The sequence below is a fragment of the Lagopus muta genome, chromosome 1 (genome assembly GCF_023343835.1).
Source record: "Lagopus muta isolate bLagMut1 chromosome 1, bLagMut1 primary, whole genome shotgun sequence".
NCBI classification, from domain to species: Eukaryota; Metazoa; Chordata; class Aves; order Galliformes; family Phasianidae; genus Lagopus; species Lagopus muta.
In genome coordinates this window covers 66823500-66839856 of record NC_064433.1, presented here as the reverse complement: position 1 = coordinate 66839856, position 16357 = coordinate 66823500, and the positions used below count along the sequence as shown (strand labels likewise).

General features: G+C 39.5%; 1 protein-coding gene across 5 annotated transcripts in view; it reads right to left on the bottom strand.

Annotated features, from left to right (window-relative positions):
* RASSF8 (Ras association domain family member 8) overlaps positions 1-16357 on the bottom strand; it is an 80317-nt gene that overhangs the window by 22750 nt on the left and 41210 nt on the right. The window lies entirely within an intron of this gene.

Below are 16357 nucleotides of genomic sequence, written 5' to 3'. Positions count from 1 at the left end.
CAACTATGTAGTTTGCTGTGCATTTAGCTAAGTTCCCTACATTCTTCCCCTGTCCTACTTGGCTCAGATCTTGCTCTTTCAGACATTTGTCCAATTTTTGAAAGAAAACAAACTTCACCATAAATATATATATATATATGTATATACATATGTCACACATACATCCTGGCTATGCCTTCACAGCTGGCTCACAAATAACAGAAAGGCTGCTCCTTCAACTGAAGACAGACCGAACTCTCCAACTGCAATGTGCTTTTCTTCTTAAAAACACATTGTCCAAGCCGATGCCCTTGTCATAAGCATCAAGTCATGAAAAACCCTCAGAACTAGGATAAAAACATTTATTTCACCCCATTTCTGATTTTTACAAGATTCACAACTGAAAGTAGTATGCTAATCAAATCAAGGCTAAAATTCTGCTTCAATTGGAATGAACTGTAGAGTTTTGACCAAAGCACTCCAGTAACTTTCTGGTACCCCCAGCAAACAATCAGCATGCTATTCAATATACTTTCATTCAAAATTATCTATCATCAAAATTGTTCAGAGCTTGCTGCTTTTGCCTTTGCTTCTCATTCTATGCATTATGGCCAAGTTGTGCTTCTTGCCTTTCCCTATGACAATCCCACCTGAGGCTTTGATCAGGTGGACTGCTTGTTAGTTGGATGCTATTTCTAACAACAGTTAGTGCAAGCAAGGGTCAACTGAGAGGAAAAGAAAAAAAATCACTGAAGTACAAGTAAGTCAGTTCAGATACCCCCTAAAATGTTTCTAAACATGTAGAAGAGCATGGCCTTACCCTGGTGTGACAGGGAGACATATGACAGACCTATCCTTCCATACAAATTCTGGTATGGAACAATAAAGCAACATCTTCCAGCTGAATATGACTGCAAATAAGAGTTGGCTACAAGAAACAAGCTAGCTAGCATTTAATGAAAAGCTTCTTCCCTGGGACTGATGAACAAAAAACTCACTGCTTCCCACCAATAACCAGGAAACCCCCCATGACAGGTTCAAACCAAAAAGCCACATGGACACGTTTCATTAGAAAGAAACACACTGTGGTGGTTTTGAAATGAGTGCACAACTTCCTTGAAAAAGAAGATGTTTGTAGAGAAGCAGCATCCAATTCTTTCAGTGGGACAGACCTATTCCCTCTTGTGGAGTTCTATTCTTTGGACACGCCAGAAGAGCGCTATAGAAGAAAGAAGCACTATAGAAGAGAGGTAATAAGCACTGCTTAGAACAAACAAACCAAACCAAACCCACAACCATGAAGATGACAGCACTGAGTACAAGTTGAAGAGTATGTGTAAGCAGCAAGGAATGTGCCTCACTTGAGACTGGCAGAAAGATGGTCTAACACATGACTGTGCAGAGCAGACCAACCCTGAGATGCCACGAGTGTTATCCAAGTCACTGCACACAGTGTGACAGATCAGACAGCACTAGTATGCAAGTTCATACGAATTCTGAACCACAAGAGATTGTTTCAAGCAACAATCCACTGGAAGTCTTGCCTCCAGATAACCTAGAACTCCAAAAATCAGTTTCCCAGACATTTACTACTTGACCAGCATCCAAGAACCCTCAAAAGTCTGGTTGAGGAGCTGTTGATTCCTTTGCAGTTTCTCCTTGTGCACTGCAGCTAACAGTGCAATGAAACAGCATGGAAAAGAAAGTGTTCTGAAGCAGAGGAAGTTACAAGTTGGTATTTTCCTTAATTACAGACCAACCCTCATGTCTCCCTCACAGCACATGCACAAACAAAACAGAACTGGAAGAGCCTCTTCTCTTTGTATTATTGAGAACCAGCCAGAAAGAATTAAGCAGTTCTAATAAAAATAAAGGTGAGGGAATAGAAGTGGACAGTGATAAGAGCAAGTAAAGAACTCGCTCACATATTTTGCCATCTCTTTTAAAGTTTAGATTTGTCAGTGACAAAATTATCAACTGAATTATTTAGTTGAAATGAAATAATTCTTTCAAATGAGAAATTTTAATTCACTTTCCAGTTTCAATCAACTTCGAGAAACATTCATTTTTAGAGTGTCGTCTTCCCTTGTACCAGGGAATCCCAGATTGCATGTTCCACATGGAATCTGTTTCCTTTTCAGCTACACACATACAATTGTCTCACTGATTCAAAAGCCTCAGCACAGCTCCTCTCATCCTTGTTTCTCCCTCCAGTCAATGAAAGAGAATGGAGCCTGAACCCAACTCTTTACTCCCTGCTGATCTTTAATGACTAAAGGCCACACCACTATAGCAAGATCATTCTCAAATTCATTAAAAGGCTTTCAGTGTTCTTTCTCCAATATCCTCAGCTACCTTCATTAAACTGCCTCAAGACTACAAGTAATGAACTGAAGAAGCCTGAGATATCATTTAGCAATGATTTAACTGCAGCAGGAAGCAAGACCCACCAGTTTGAAAGCTGTGCTACAGGAGATGAGGTAGCCTGAAAGCTTCATGAGCACAGATTGCATCTGTAAATCATGCACCTTCACAGAAAACCAACTTCTAACCCCCTGTCACCAATATATTTTGAGGAGTGGAGCAATAATGCTTTCAAAAACATCGTACCATCTATCTTTACCTATTATTTTGGAGCAACAAGGTGTTCAAAATAATTGCATTTCTGGACATTTCCAGAGCACCACAAAATGAAATATACAAACCAGCAGGTGAACTAATTAAACAAACAGCTTATTAAAGGTTTTTTAATTTGGTTACCAGTAAGAACAAAACACTGAATTTTTAACAGCAAGTTTCACACACTCACACTTGAATTAATTCCACAGGAACAACACTGAAAGTAATGCTTTCCTTTCCCTAAGATTAGAGACAAAAAGAATCTATGTTCCACATAGATATGAGGCATAAGAACCCACAGGCCAGATTTTGGTTACAATTTCAAAGCAAAGTCTAGAACCTGAGTTAAAAGCATTACAGTTAATCCACGGACCAGCAAATCAGAACAGTATCTGATGCAGTGCTTGCTTTTCAGCTCTGGAAATTGATAGGATTTATTTCGATACAACTCAATCACGTTCAAACAGGATTAATCACTAAATCACAACGTTGAATCTGTTTTGGTATTAGACTATCATCTGCAAGTGGTCTTGCATGAAGCACTTGTTTTCCTCACTTGATATTGCAGCTACTATCAAAATTATAGCATGAAATATCACAGACCTACTGGACGATGAAGGTCTGAACGGACATGTCCTGAGAAGCCTCAGTTGTCACCACAAGTTCTAGGCAGAGTGGCTTTCAGCAGCATCACTGCAGAAGTTAGGACAGCTAGCAGCTGGGATGCATTTTATTCTGTGGTAGAAGATATCCTCTTCTGGGTGTGTTAGTAAAGGAGACCGTAGTGCATATACACTGTGACAAACAGCTCAGAAAAGTCACATGCATTAAGAAAGTATCTTGTGATTCATGGTCTCAGCTTCAACAGGTATGCATTTACCACACTGTTTTCCAAAGCTCTGTGTTTGTTCTTCATTAGCATCAATTATACAGCACATTTGACAAAATGGCAACCGCAACGTTATTAATAGCAGCAATATTAAGTGGAAGTCACGTTTATCCAACTCTTCTGTGGTCTAATTACTGTGTGGGAGTGAAAGAAAACAAAATAAGCCATTTCATTGCAGCACAGATATTTAAATGAAAGCTACAACACATACAGAATACTTTAAAGTTGGCTTATACCTCTGGGTGCTCCAGCTTCAAAGAACAGAAAATAGGTCATGCTCTCCAGTTGGTTTCAAGGAAGACAGGGTCCCACCCATCCACACTTCCCTCTGTTCCTTTACCATTTGTCTGCAAGCCAGCTGAGGGCTTGCTTGGAGATACTTGTGTGCAACTGCCGATATTTACAACTGAAGGCAATGAGGTAACGTGCTCCATTTTGGCAAGAACTGGCTTAACCCTTGTTTTCGTAAGGCTAAATCTGTTTGTTACATTTCAGACTAGCACACACGCAATGCTTGCTGTGGTTTGTCATTTGACTACAGCTACCCTGAGTCGCAGCTGGCAAAATGAGGCGCTGCTCAGACTCCAAATGTGAATTGAGGGCAAATTTCATAAATATCAGCATAAAACAAAAACATTACTACACTTCCCACATTTCAAAATTCATCAAAACTTAACGCTGTCCTCAGCCTCATTTTTGGGAAGACTACCTGCTATTTCTCCACTTCAGTGCTTGCACTGAAGAACAAAGGGGAAAAATACACTCTACATTTAAATGTGAATTAGCTTAAGTTTTACAAATCAATTAAAAATATGGCTTAAAAGCCATGGTACAACATGACTACTGTAAAGAAATCTTGCCGTAATTAAATGAAATTCCTAACGGAAAAGTGAGGCCTTTTCAACTTAATCAATATAAAAGGTTTAAAAAAAATATGGTAATCTCAAGGCTTTATTGAGAGAGATTACGTTATCATTAACTGTTACCTAAAAACATTTTTACACCATTCTCCTAGCAGCCCTGAACCCAACCAGCAAGATGGAGATAGAACACATTTCTACAAAGAGTCTTTAAATAGTTAGGGCAATTAAGAGAAAGAGGGGGAGCTTCTTTCTAATATTTATGCTTGGCTATGTTTACTTCTGTGTTTCCCCAAACACAGAAACTTATTCACTTCTTCTGTTCTCTATTTATAGGACTCAGCTTATCGCTTACACATCTCCCCCTCCAGATAAATGTGAGTTTGTTTAATAAATCAAATTACCCAAAATCTGAGGTAATTGTAGCATACAGCTATAGTTTATGGACTCAAATACTTCAGCTGTGTTGACTGAGTTCCCTGAGTTCTGCCTTCAGTGCTGTGTTGCTGCTACAGCCAGTTCCAAGCCATGTTTCCTTTGCTTTGGCCGACTGGCGATGCTGTCACAAAATAGCTAGAGAACTGCAATTTTACCTGAGGACACGAATACACTTACATCTCTCTTCTCTACTCAATTGATAATTTTAGCAAAACTGTTATGAGCTTCATACCTTCCAAACAACCAATTCCCTTTAAGTTTGGCTAAAACCAACTTAAGAGGCCCAAAGCTTACTGAGAAGGGACAGAAAGCATAGAGATGAGTAACAACACAACACAGGCTTCTCTTTGAGAAGCAGTCTAGCAAAAATCATATATGCCTTTCATAGGATGACCCAAGAAATAGCTGTTCAGGAAAAACAAGATTTTATGTGAAAAAATTCACAGCAACTAAACAAAAGTTACAGCCTGTAATACCAAAGGAAAATGGTTGAAAGATCAAATTCAATATAGCAGGAAAGGGGTATTTTCATGTTCCTTTTCTTACCTTCTTTCTCTTTGACAACAATCTGTAAATCAGCATCACTCTTCACTCGCATTTCACTGTCATATTTTCAAACAGTATCTATATTTTGTGCCTTCTTTCTAAGATACAGCCTTGCATTTCAGGCCATACAGCTACAGATTTTCTCCTTGTGTTCTACTGAGTGCATACTCCTCCTCACTGCATCCTCAGAAAACTCACCCTGTCCATTCACTTGTTTGTCCAGACGGTTTCTGAAGCCAGCAAACTTGGCAGAAGCAGGGAGTGTGAAGTAGCTCTCCTCTTTCTCTAGTACTGTGATCTACATATTTTCATTCAGGAAACCCTGCCAAACTTAGCTCCGCCCTCCTTGTTTCTCATGCATTTTTCCAAGTGAACTATGAAGCAAAGTATGCTTCATTTGCAAGAGATGTTTTAAGCACTCACATAAAAGAAAATCAAATGACTGGCTAAATCTCATCATCCTCCTTCATGTTTTCCCTCACCCTGCTACTCCACCATACCTGCCAAAACATAAAGGATCAGCAGGTGTCATGCTGTGACCCTATTACTTTTTCACCCCTACCTAACTCATGCTGTTCTACACATCTCCATGGATCCCTCGTGTGCCTATATACACCTTGGGCAAGCTGTAACCTTTTTGGGAAGCCAAGGCAAACAGTGATCTGCTTTAAGAGCCTTTCAGGAATACAGTTGTACCACTAGAAGGAATTTCACTATCATTTCTCCTGTTATGGTGGATCTTCCCCATATGTTCTGAGTTTAATTACAAGACGCCTGGGATGCCAGGCCTTGGGACTAAAGAACATCCAGAATTCAACAAACAGCAGTCCAAATTAAACAAAAGTGCAGCTCAGCAGTTCTGCAATGCTGTAACCAAAACCAAAGTTCTTATAAACTTTCTGGGCTCCATAAGCCCAGTTTATAAAGTACAAAGTCCAGTTTGCTTTTTTCTTTTTTTCAACAAACAAGCAAACAGAAGATCCAATTAAGCTATTTTTAGTTTCCACTGCTCTTTCTTACCAAACCTCAATTTGTACCCACTCTTTTCCATAGAAATACAGAGGACAGGCTGTATATTCCAGAGAGCTCTTTGCTGCTGGAGTTACAGAGGGTTAAGGATTTAGAAGTTTCTAGCAGATCTTACTAAAAAGAGTCTGGTGGTTGCTGGCATTTCTAATATTTATTGATCTGTAGCTACGAAAGTGTACAGTACCAGGTGACATTAAGAGGCCAAAATAGCTTATTAAGCACAATCACTCAGCAAGCATTCTAGATGTTGGACAGGACTCAATGTTTCTGCTAACTGATAAGATAATAAGCAAATAAAGACCTAGAAACCTAGAATTATCCAAAATATACAGCATTAATGAGTTCAAACACCCAAAACACAGCATTCAAATTAAATATATACATCAGTAAAAAGAGAACTAAATGAGAAGTGGTTTTTTTTTCCAATTATGCAAGTTAAAAAAATCACATTAAATGTCGATGTCCAAATTATCAATGTTGTTTCTGAGCATCTTTATCAAGAAGAAATCCATTCCTCTAAAGATGTACGAATTTAGCGATTTGGGGATTCACCATTCTGTGGTTCAGACATCTTTATCACAGTTGTACAGAAAGCCTTCTTGTTTTTAACACGTAAAATAGAGATGAGCACAACCTAGTTTTGCATGATGTGTATATAATGCACACCAGCTTAAATAGCAGTGCAAGTCCCTGGGATGTATGCATTACTGAAAAGGTGACAATAAAGTCCTATTCAACAGGAACTAATTTACATTCTTAATGTGGCACATGCTTGCATGCTTTCTGTGTTCAAGAGGCTTTGATCTGCAGGAAGGGCTGAGGCCACAGCCCTGCTGTGATGTACTCCACTGACATGAAATTTTTATCACATCTGCTAAGTTCTCCATCTTTCTGTTTTCATTTTGCTTAAGGTTTCCACAATGTGTTTTCATTCCAACAGCAAACCAATCTTTTAAAAATTATTTTAGACAAGTAAACATCAAGTTTTCTAAGAACCTCCCTGCATTTTAGTCATCTAAAGAGCCCTATTCCTGCATTTTCTCATCTCGATTATAGGAACAACTTCCAGTCTCACCATACCTCTCACTAGGTGACTGCATTTTAGCCTTTGTCACAATACAGAGAAAAAGGTTCCAGAACCAACCAGAGTCTCCCTTTTCCTGCATCTTCTCCCTTTCTTCTATTGTATAAACAATGCAGCCACTGGCATAGACAGAGGTAAACACAATAGTAGAATAGAGTAATACAATGCCTGAAAAGATATCCTGCAACTTCACAGAGAAAATTAGTGTGGTCATTATGCTTAACTTCAGTGTAAAGACTACTGTATGCTTTATGGGGAATGTATTAGGAAGGCTACAACAATTATAATTGATAGGACATGGGGGAACGGTTTTAAATAAAGGAGAAGAGATTTAGATTAGATCTCGAGGGGAAATTCTTCACTGAGAGGGTGGTGAGATGCTGAAACAGCTTTTCTAGAAAGGTTGTGGATGCCCCATCCATGGAGGTGTTTAAGGCTAAGTTGTATTGGGCCCTGGGCAGCCTGGTCTAGTGTTTGATTAGCAGATGGCTAGATCTAACCCCGTCTGTGGCATGAGATTGTTGGAACTAGATGATCTTTGAGGTCTCTTCCAACCCAAGTCGTTCTATGGCTCTACAATGGTTATCTGGTGGGGAAAAACAAAAGCATGACAAAGTAACAAAACTCACCAGGGCAGTTCTCAACACTTCACAGTCCCGCTTCTCAACATTATCTATATCCACTCAAAACCAGAAGAACTTGACTGATCAAATCTTTATCAGTTTACAGCAGAATGTTCTTCTGTAAGCACCCATAAAGGCACCCCACAATCAGCCCCTTGAAAAGGCATTGCCTTTCAGAACCAGTTGTGCTCTGCAGATGCAGTTGCATGTCTCTGAAGGGCGGGGACAGGGAGTGGAAGGATTGCAAGGCAGATCCCAGACTGTCCCTGAATCCCTAGAAGACACCTTCAATTCTGCAGTCTACAGTCTGCATATTGATATTGGCAAAGGAATAACAGATTCCCTGATCCAAAGATCACAGTAAATCACCTTCCGTGCTTTTGTACCATAGCTTAAATTCAATTGCAGTTTGCTCCCCAACAGACTGATCAGCCTAAACTTTGTCCTGGCACAGTTGCTATCACTGCCTGAAATCTCCAGCACTTAAAACCTGTGCGAACACAGTGAACACTATCAATATTAGTAATACTGTGATTTTTCTGTAAAATGACATTTTGCTGCACATGCATTACAAGAAGAAAAGTACAATCAACATTTTGAGCTCCTATTTCCCCAGCCAAGCTCTGCTTGGAAAGGAAGCAGTTCCTTTCACCGAAATATCCGCATCCTTTGTAGGTGGTCGAGTCTGTTGCCCCTTATGTCCTCCCAGGGGAAGAAAAAAAATCTGTGCATGGAAAGATATGAGTTTCCAGCCCTCGATGTGGGAGTAGTCCATGGAAGAGAAAGCCTTTAATTAAAAACAACTTTGAAGCCAAAGCCCTGCTTGTTCAATTATTCACAGTCCTTGCTTATAAAAGCTCACTGGGATCCTAAACATGGTAAAAGTTGAAACATTTAGGCCAAACTAACAAAACTAGCGGGCTTTCAGTGTTAGTAATACGTAGTATTAAAGCAATATTAAAGCAAGAAAATGTATATCCCGAGACTACAATACTTCCAAGCTATTACTGAAATATGCATTTCCACAAGGTTAATGCACATTCAACTATGGCATAAAGCTGAACTGCAATCTCGTCCCTCTTACCAGCAAAAGAAAAAAGCTAGAGAACAGTATCGCTTTATCTGAATTCCACAGCTAGGCCTGGGGTCATGCTGTTTCCATGTGCAAACACCATGTGGCATATCCTGTGCTTTGCTGACAAGAAGCAATCTAATACTATGCTTCTGAATCCTAAACAAACAATACTGTAATCTACTGTCAGCTGCACAGTAACTGCTGCACTCTGTCAAAACATACATCTAGGATATACACGCTAAGAAAACCTGCAGGAAAAAAGATCAGATACCAGCCTTCCTGGAGTTCTCCCACTTTCTTCCACATGCCATCATCCCTCAAACATCATGTTGTAAGTACAAAAGTACGCAGGGATTGGAATTCCTAACTCTGAAACAGAACATAAATACATTGCTACATGAACAGTTTCAAAAATATTACTTAGAATAACAGCATCAGAACACATATGTATCTGAGCAGCACAGTTTCAGGCTTGCAACTCAACTGCAGCAGCTGATAGTACTTCTACTGCCAGAAGTGACAGGAAAGCTTCATAGAGCAGTATTTCAAACAGCAATGAGTGACAAAACAAGAAACAGCTCAGCAGGGCTATATCTTTTGGTAAGACAGACCAGGAGCAAGACTTTCTTACAGGCACACTGGACACGGCTATGTTATTTCTGGCCTCCTGAAACAGATTTCATAGGATGTGATGCACCAGAGCTCCCTTATCAGTGCAGCAAAAGAAGAAGGTAGTTATTCAGGGATAAGCATTGATTATCAGTGCAACACACACAGGGATGGATGTGGCCACGAGCCTCTCCTGCACTTAGGCTCTTCTGCGGGGTGGGAGAGCTAGTCTGAACACTGTCACACCTCGAAGTCCTTCTCAAAGACCCTTCTTTGAGTATCATCTTACAGACTCTAGATTTGAATACTGGACCAAAGGATGATGAAGAATAGCTCAGCACAAGTTCTACACTTCCCTTTCCATTGTTCAAATAGCCTCAAGCTCCATCTTTTACTTAAGGTAAGTAACTATGCAAGATGAAGGCAGGGCTCCTTCCTTCTGTTGAGGTGCTATGAGGCCAAGGAAACAGTGCATCTGAGTTGGAAGGGGAAACTAAACAGATTTTAATTCTATAAGCCTGATAACTAAAGGCACTGTCATGGTATGAAATAATCTTCAGTAATTAATACATGGTTTGAATTTTAAAAATCCTTTCAAAAATTCATACACTATCTTGGCAACAAAGATCACAAGTCAGGAAGCTAACAATAGACGTATGCCAAAGCACAGGGAGAAAAGTGTGCACCGGGGTCTCTAGTACAGAATCACTAGGTGAAGTACAGCAGAAGTCACTTCTTAAAACACTCTATTAAGACCAACAGTGACTAAAATGGGACCAGATGTATATCCCTGCATGAGCTACTGAGAACAAGAAAAAAAAAAAAAAAAGCTTTTACAAAAAAGCTAACAACAAATAAAAAATTCATCCATTTACCATTCCCAAAAGCACTAACCCAAGGGAAGAAAGGAAACCTAAAGACAGATGCATCAACACATTAAAACTGAAATACCAATTCACTGGTAATATTTTATACATTCAGCATTTCAGTATACTTCAGGGATGGCAAGTTCTGAAGAAACCAAACTCCAGAGCAAAACAGTGCATCAACTTTGTTTTAGGATACACTTTTGAGAAGCACTGGATCATGCAGACCAGTTCCAGAAGTTTCTCCATCCTAAATTGCTCTGATTTTTACTTGCTGGTCAATATGTAGGGCCAAATTAATACAAACACATCCAATGACAGTTTGAAGCAAAGAAACAAAGCCATGCTATAGTTGAACTGTCGGGTTTTTGTTTTGTTTTGTTTTTTTTTACCCGAAACAACTTTTAAGTCCTGGATCAAGCAGGACCAAACGTTGATATGAATCACCACCAGAAATAGTTATTAAATTCTGATTTCTGCATCCAAAGAGCAGTCAGGACAGATAAACAATCTGTCCTGTAGGGCCAACAGAAAAGCCTTAAGATTTCCTGCCTCTGCTGATGCTTCTGATGTTGCAGGATGCGAGGAAATGCGGGACAATAGAATAGTGGTGTTCACAGACCGGCTTTTCTTTTTTTTTCCTCTTTTAAATGGCTTGCAGATGTCAAGCTGCTCTTTATAAAACAGGACTTTTGCCTTGAAGCCCAAAGGTAGTTATCTAATCTATGGTTAGTTTTAGCCTTGAAGTTGTCTCTGTCAGACCAAAGTGCCAAGGATGTTGCCTTGGCCCACACACAGTGGTAGAAAGTGCTCACTGTCTCAAAGGGTGGAGCCCACCACAGAACAGCATTATTTCCACACTCCCTGAAAGACAAATGGATTTACCCAAAACCTTCTGAAATAGCACAACACAAAGGAATTTCTGTTAACGCAGAGCTGATGAGATCTACACAGAACTTTCTTAGCCTGGTTTATGTGCCGTGGCACTACTGCCAGCTCACCTGGTGTGGGTAGAGGCTGCAGCCTCAGCAAGGAAGTTCACCTGAATCTCATGCAGAGATCTTTAAACTGGCCTCAGACCTGAGCACAGACAACAGTAAATCCACTGCATTAGTCAGACTACAGTCTCAATATTTAGCTAGTGTTGGCACTCCAAAGACTACAGACTCCAAATCCCCTGCATGACTCCTGAGAGAACACAAAGATCGGTTAACAGGCTGTAGTAACTGATTATGCACAGGTATTTGCTCATTGCAGTAAGAGAAAGCTAAACACAAAGGAAAGCACTAACGCACAATGTAAAGCTTAATTAAACATAGGAAATCCTAATTCAATTAAAATCCAGTTTGGCATAAATCACTGCCCATGGAGTTTATCGTTTAAGCTGCCGAACAAGCACAGCCCTGCTCTCGCTTTAATAGAGGAATCGGTCCAAGTAGGCCAAAAGTCAGCAAGTGCAGAGTGTGAGATGCAGTACTGGGAGACATGCAAGTTTTGTTAAATAGTGAAATGAATGTCATGAAAGCCAAACAGAGCTGTTATGGGAGCACTGCAGTACTCAGATTGAGCTTAGAGCTGGAGAATTCTGCGTCAGAAACACCGGCCCAAGCATAACAAGACACAGGCACAGCTGAGCCTACAGCACATCTTTGTAGTTTTGTCGAGGAAGGCAGCTGGCAGTTTTAGAACATATTTAAGAACTATGAATGCTTTATTTTATTTAAAGAACAACCTTGTACATCTACGCTCAAGTTGCATGGGGCTTTGAGCAACCTGATCTAGCTGTAGGTGTCCGTGTTCATTGCAGGGGAGCTGGATTAGACAACCTCGAAACGCCCCCTTCCAACTCAAATGATTCTATGACTCCCACTAACTTTCAATTTAATTTTAGAAGCTCTGTTTGTCTTTTCCTGTGTTTACACAAACAAGGCAATCAGCAACAGCCCACATCAACACTGGGGATTTTCAGTGCATCACAGGATGTTTCCTGCCCGTCTGCTAACGCAGAACCAGTCTGCATTTCCGTGCACAGTAGGAGCACTGGAAAGATGAATTTCTTCAAGCCACTCTATGGATTATTTTCTCCTTTCCTGACACACTGCTTCCCAGTGTTTACTGAATAATCTATCTAATTTTCCACTAACAAACTAGGCCCCAAGCTAAGGAGGTTTCAACATGTGCGTAGCTTGGAACACACCAGCAGATTCGTAGGAAAATAAAAACATACATATAATGCCTCTTGAGATCAAGTATCTGACTGCAAACATCTTTAAACAAACATCTTTAAAATCCCGTCTTCCTCCAAACTGGGACAGAACTGAATCAAAATTACAAGCCTCTCAAAATACATTCTGACATCACACCAAATAACTGTGCTAAAACGATGCAGTTTCACTTAATGAGCTACTGAAAGTGTGCAAGCGCACACATCTTACCCACACTGCTTTAAGGCATCCTTACTAATAACTCAGATTGATGGGAAAGCCTGAGGATGAAACAAAAAGCTGAGAAATTTGTTTCATTCACAAAAGTTGTTAAAAAAACAAACAAAAAACTATTTTTTTCTGTTCTGGAAAAAAAAAAACTTTGCTGTCGAATTGGACAAAACCACTCTGAAAAAATAATTCCTCCCCGCCACAGAGCTGCGTATCATCACAGAATATTTGCTTTCAGATTAATTCTGGAATCTTAACTTTTTGTTTGAAAGCACATGGGCTTTTTTCTGTGCATGTGCAGGAACAAAGCCACGTTGTAGAATGCTTTGTGCAAAGCATAATACTGGTATTACAGATTCCAGGTGTCGGATTTGTTCAGCTCTGTAGCAAGAGGTGTGGTTCTACACCTTCCTGAAGAAGCTTTACGACATCAAATGTCTTCTCAGACTTAGCAAAGGTTAATCAAATGAAATATTAATTTTTAAAGTACAAAGCTAGACTTAAGAGTGAAGTGCAAAAGGCACTCATGTTTCTCTTCCTATTTAGTGATGAAATATCTGATTCACTTGAAGATATTAGTGCCATTTTTGCAGCTTTGACTAATGGGATAGATTTTGACTCCATTCAATGGTTATTTTTATTTCCTCAATATATTAATTATTAAAATCCGTGTCCTACACAAGTAAAATTAAAGGTGAACTTCATTTCCAGAAAGCCTAAAATTCCCATTCTAAACATTCTGAAGCTATCTTTTGTAGGAAGTAATGTGCAGAATTGCTGAAACTTAATGGAAAAGGAGAAAGAAGATCGTAACAGACCTCCAAAAGCAGAACTGCCTTCTTGCCAGAGAAATGACTAACATGCATTGCAATTAGCGCAGAAATCAATATTACATTTGCATTTGCTGGCTGGTAAAACATTTTTAGTAATTGCTATGCAAACACAAATGTTCAGTTGTTGTTAGCTCCAGTAAAGTAATATGCACAAATTTTTTTCCTTCCAATGTGTAATGACCACTTATGCAATGCTCATCACATGAGCTCTGTCTTGCTACTCTGAAGATCAGAATACTGCAGAATTCTATGGAGACCGATATGTCAATTAAAAAGAGTCAAACTGTGATCTCAAAGAGATTTTACAAACTTTAAAATTAAATCCATAATCCCATTGGTTTTCTCCTTTCTACAGAAAAAGCCTCACCGGCAAGCGGAGCAGTGAGAGGACGCAAACCTAACCAAAGCTCATTTAACTCATGAACAGAAACATGAAATAGTTTGCCTGCAACAATAAGGGCTTGGGCTCAGCAGTCTTTGTCCCAAATGATAAAGAATCAAACACTTTTGAAGCACAAAGAGAGGCTTTCCTGTCTCTGCAAGTACATAGCATTTTCACACAGCACCCTCCCCATCATTTATCATCAGTAGTTCTGCCATTATCTCCAGGCATATTCTCCCCATTTACACTCTACTTCCAGTTTGCCCAGAGTTAGCAAGAAAATGCAGCATCCTAATTCTGAAAAAGTTGAAATATATATGTTTTTAAACATAAAAGCAGTGCATTTCCTTAGAAACAGTCTACAGAAACAGAAATAGAATAGCATTCAACTTGGAATGCATTTGTGACGTTTTTACTACAGATGCTACAATTGTGAATTCATTTAAATCTGGATACAAGATCTGAGTTTTATATAATGGCAAATTTACACTGAACAGTAAGGAGGAGGAAAAAACCACCACTAAGTGAAACAGCAAGAAATTACACATGACAAAAATGCGAATGAGTCACAAAAAGGAAGGAAACAGATGCACACACCATAATATCTTCAACTTCAGCAATGGTATCTCACCAGTCAGAAGAAGTACAAGGTCATTATAAAGCTGCAACAGTTAGCAAGGGAACAAGAGGTGCATTGTGTGGTGTTCAGCTCTGGAGTGGGGAGGAGGGGGTACAGAGGCTGAAGAGATGAAAAGCATTTTTTGTAATCCAAAGAATGCAGCAAAATTGAAGGATCCCAGTGATAACACTGTCATCTTTTTTTTTTCCTGTACGGACTCAATCCAAAGACAGGATGAAAGGTGTATGTGCGGTAAATTGAAACACCCAAGAGAAGCAGTGAAAATGAGAGATGCAACACATTTCATTTGAAATTATTTTGCTCTGAATGAGAGCTTCCCCGAAAGTCAGAGAAAAACCACTCTGCATCAGAGCTCCTTTTAGACAGTATCTAGAAACTTGTTCCACCTCTTCACTCTTTTCAGCAGATATTAGCTGCACAGATTAGAGCAGAGAAAAAAAGAATACTAAAAGAGATCAATGAACAAGATATTTTCTGATTCATGAACCAGGACTTTCAGATGGAAACAAAATTCCACCCTGATTTACGTGGCAGGAAGATAGATCTGGGAAAGGTTCTTCATCCAGAATTTGTGAGTCCAGACAGTAGAAGCACCTCTTAACTCGGGAAGGTCAAAGACATCTGCTCTTTGTACTCCAGCACAAGGAAAGCCACAAATCACTCAGAAGTTACTCAGATTTACACGGCACAAGTGAAGTCTGAATGCTTAAACACTAAGAAAACGTGGCGCTGATGCTTATTAACGACAAGAAATTGAGCTGTCTTATGTGACATGCACAAAGAAACACAAAGTGAGAAACTAATTCATTTGGAAGAACACACATCTCTCATCATCCTTATCATCCTCCTTGAAAGGACTTCCACTTCTTTTACATTCTGATGAGGGAACCAAACCACAGGGACCATCCAGAATGAGTGAACTACAGATGGGGGTAGAAAGCTTTTCTTCTAACCTTTGTTTTGACTGACACTGAATAAAAGTGATTTATTTTTTTTTAAGAACAAAAATCTATTTCACTCCATGATTTCAGGAGAAAAGTGCTTTAATAAATTGCATGCTAGCAGCTGTTTCTTTGTCTTACACCCTGAAGCAGACAGCAAACTGAAATAACAGTGAATTATGATAGTGATGCTTATGAGGCAAAACTACTGGTTTACTCCAAAGAAGTAAGGTACACAAGTAACTATCCCCATGTGACAGTGGGCAAGAATCATCATCATGAAATTTCTGCATGCCCTTATATCCTGTTGTGGTACAATAATGTAACTTAAAGAGTATAGCTTGCTTGTCTCATTGCAAAGTGACAGATAAAGGAGTGATACTCCTTACCTGGCGGCTAGGCAGGGACTTGCTCCACTGAAAGAAATTTACTCAGTAGCACTCACAACAAATGCATAGACAAATTTAACTATGTTCCATTCACAGAATGCAGAACACGCAGCAGTGAAT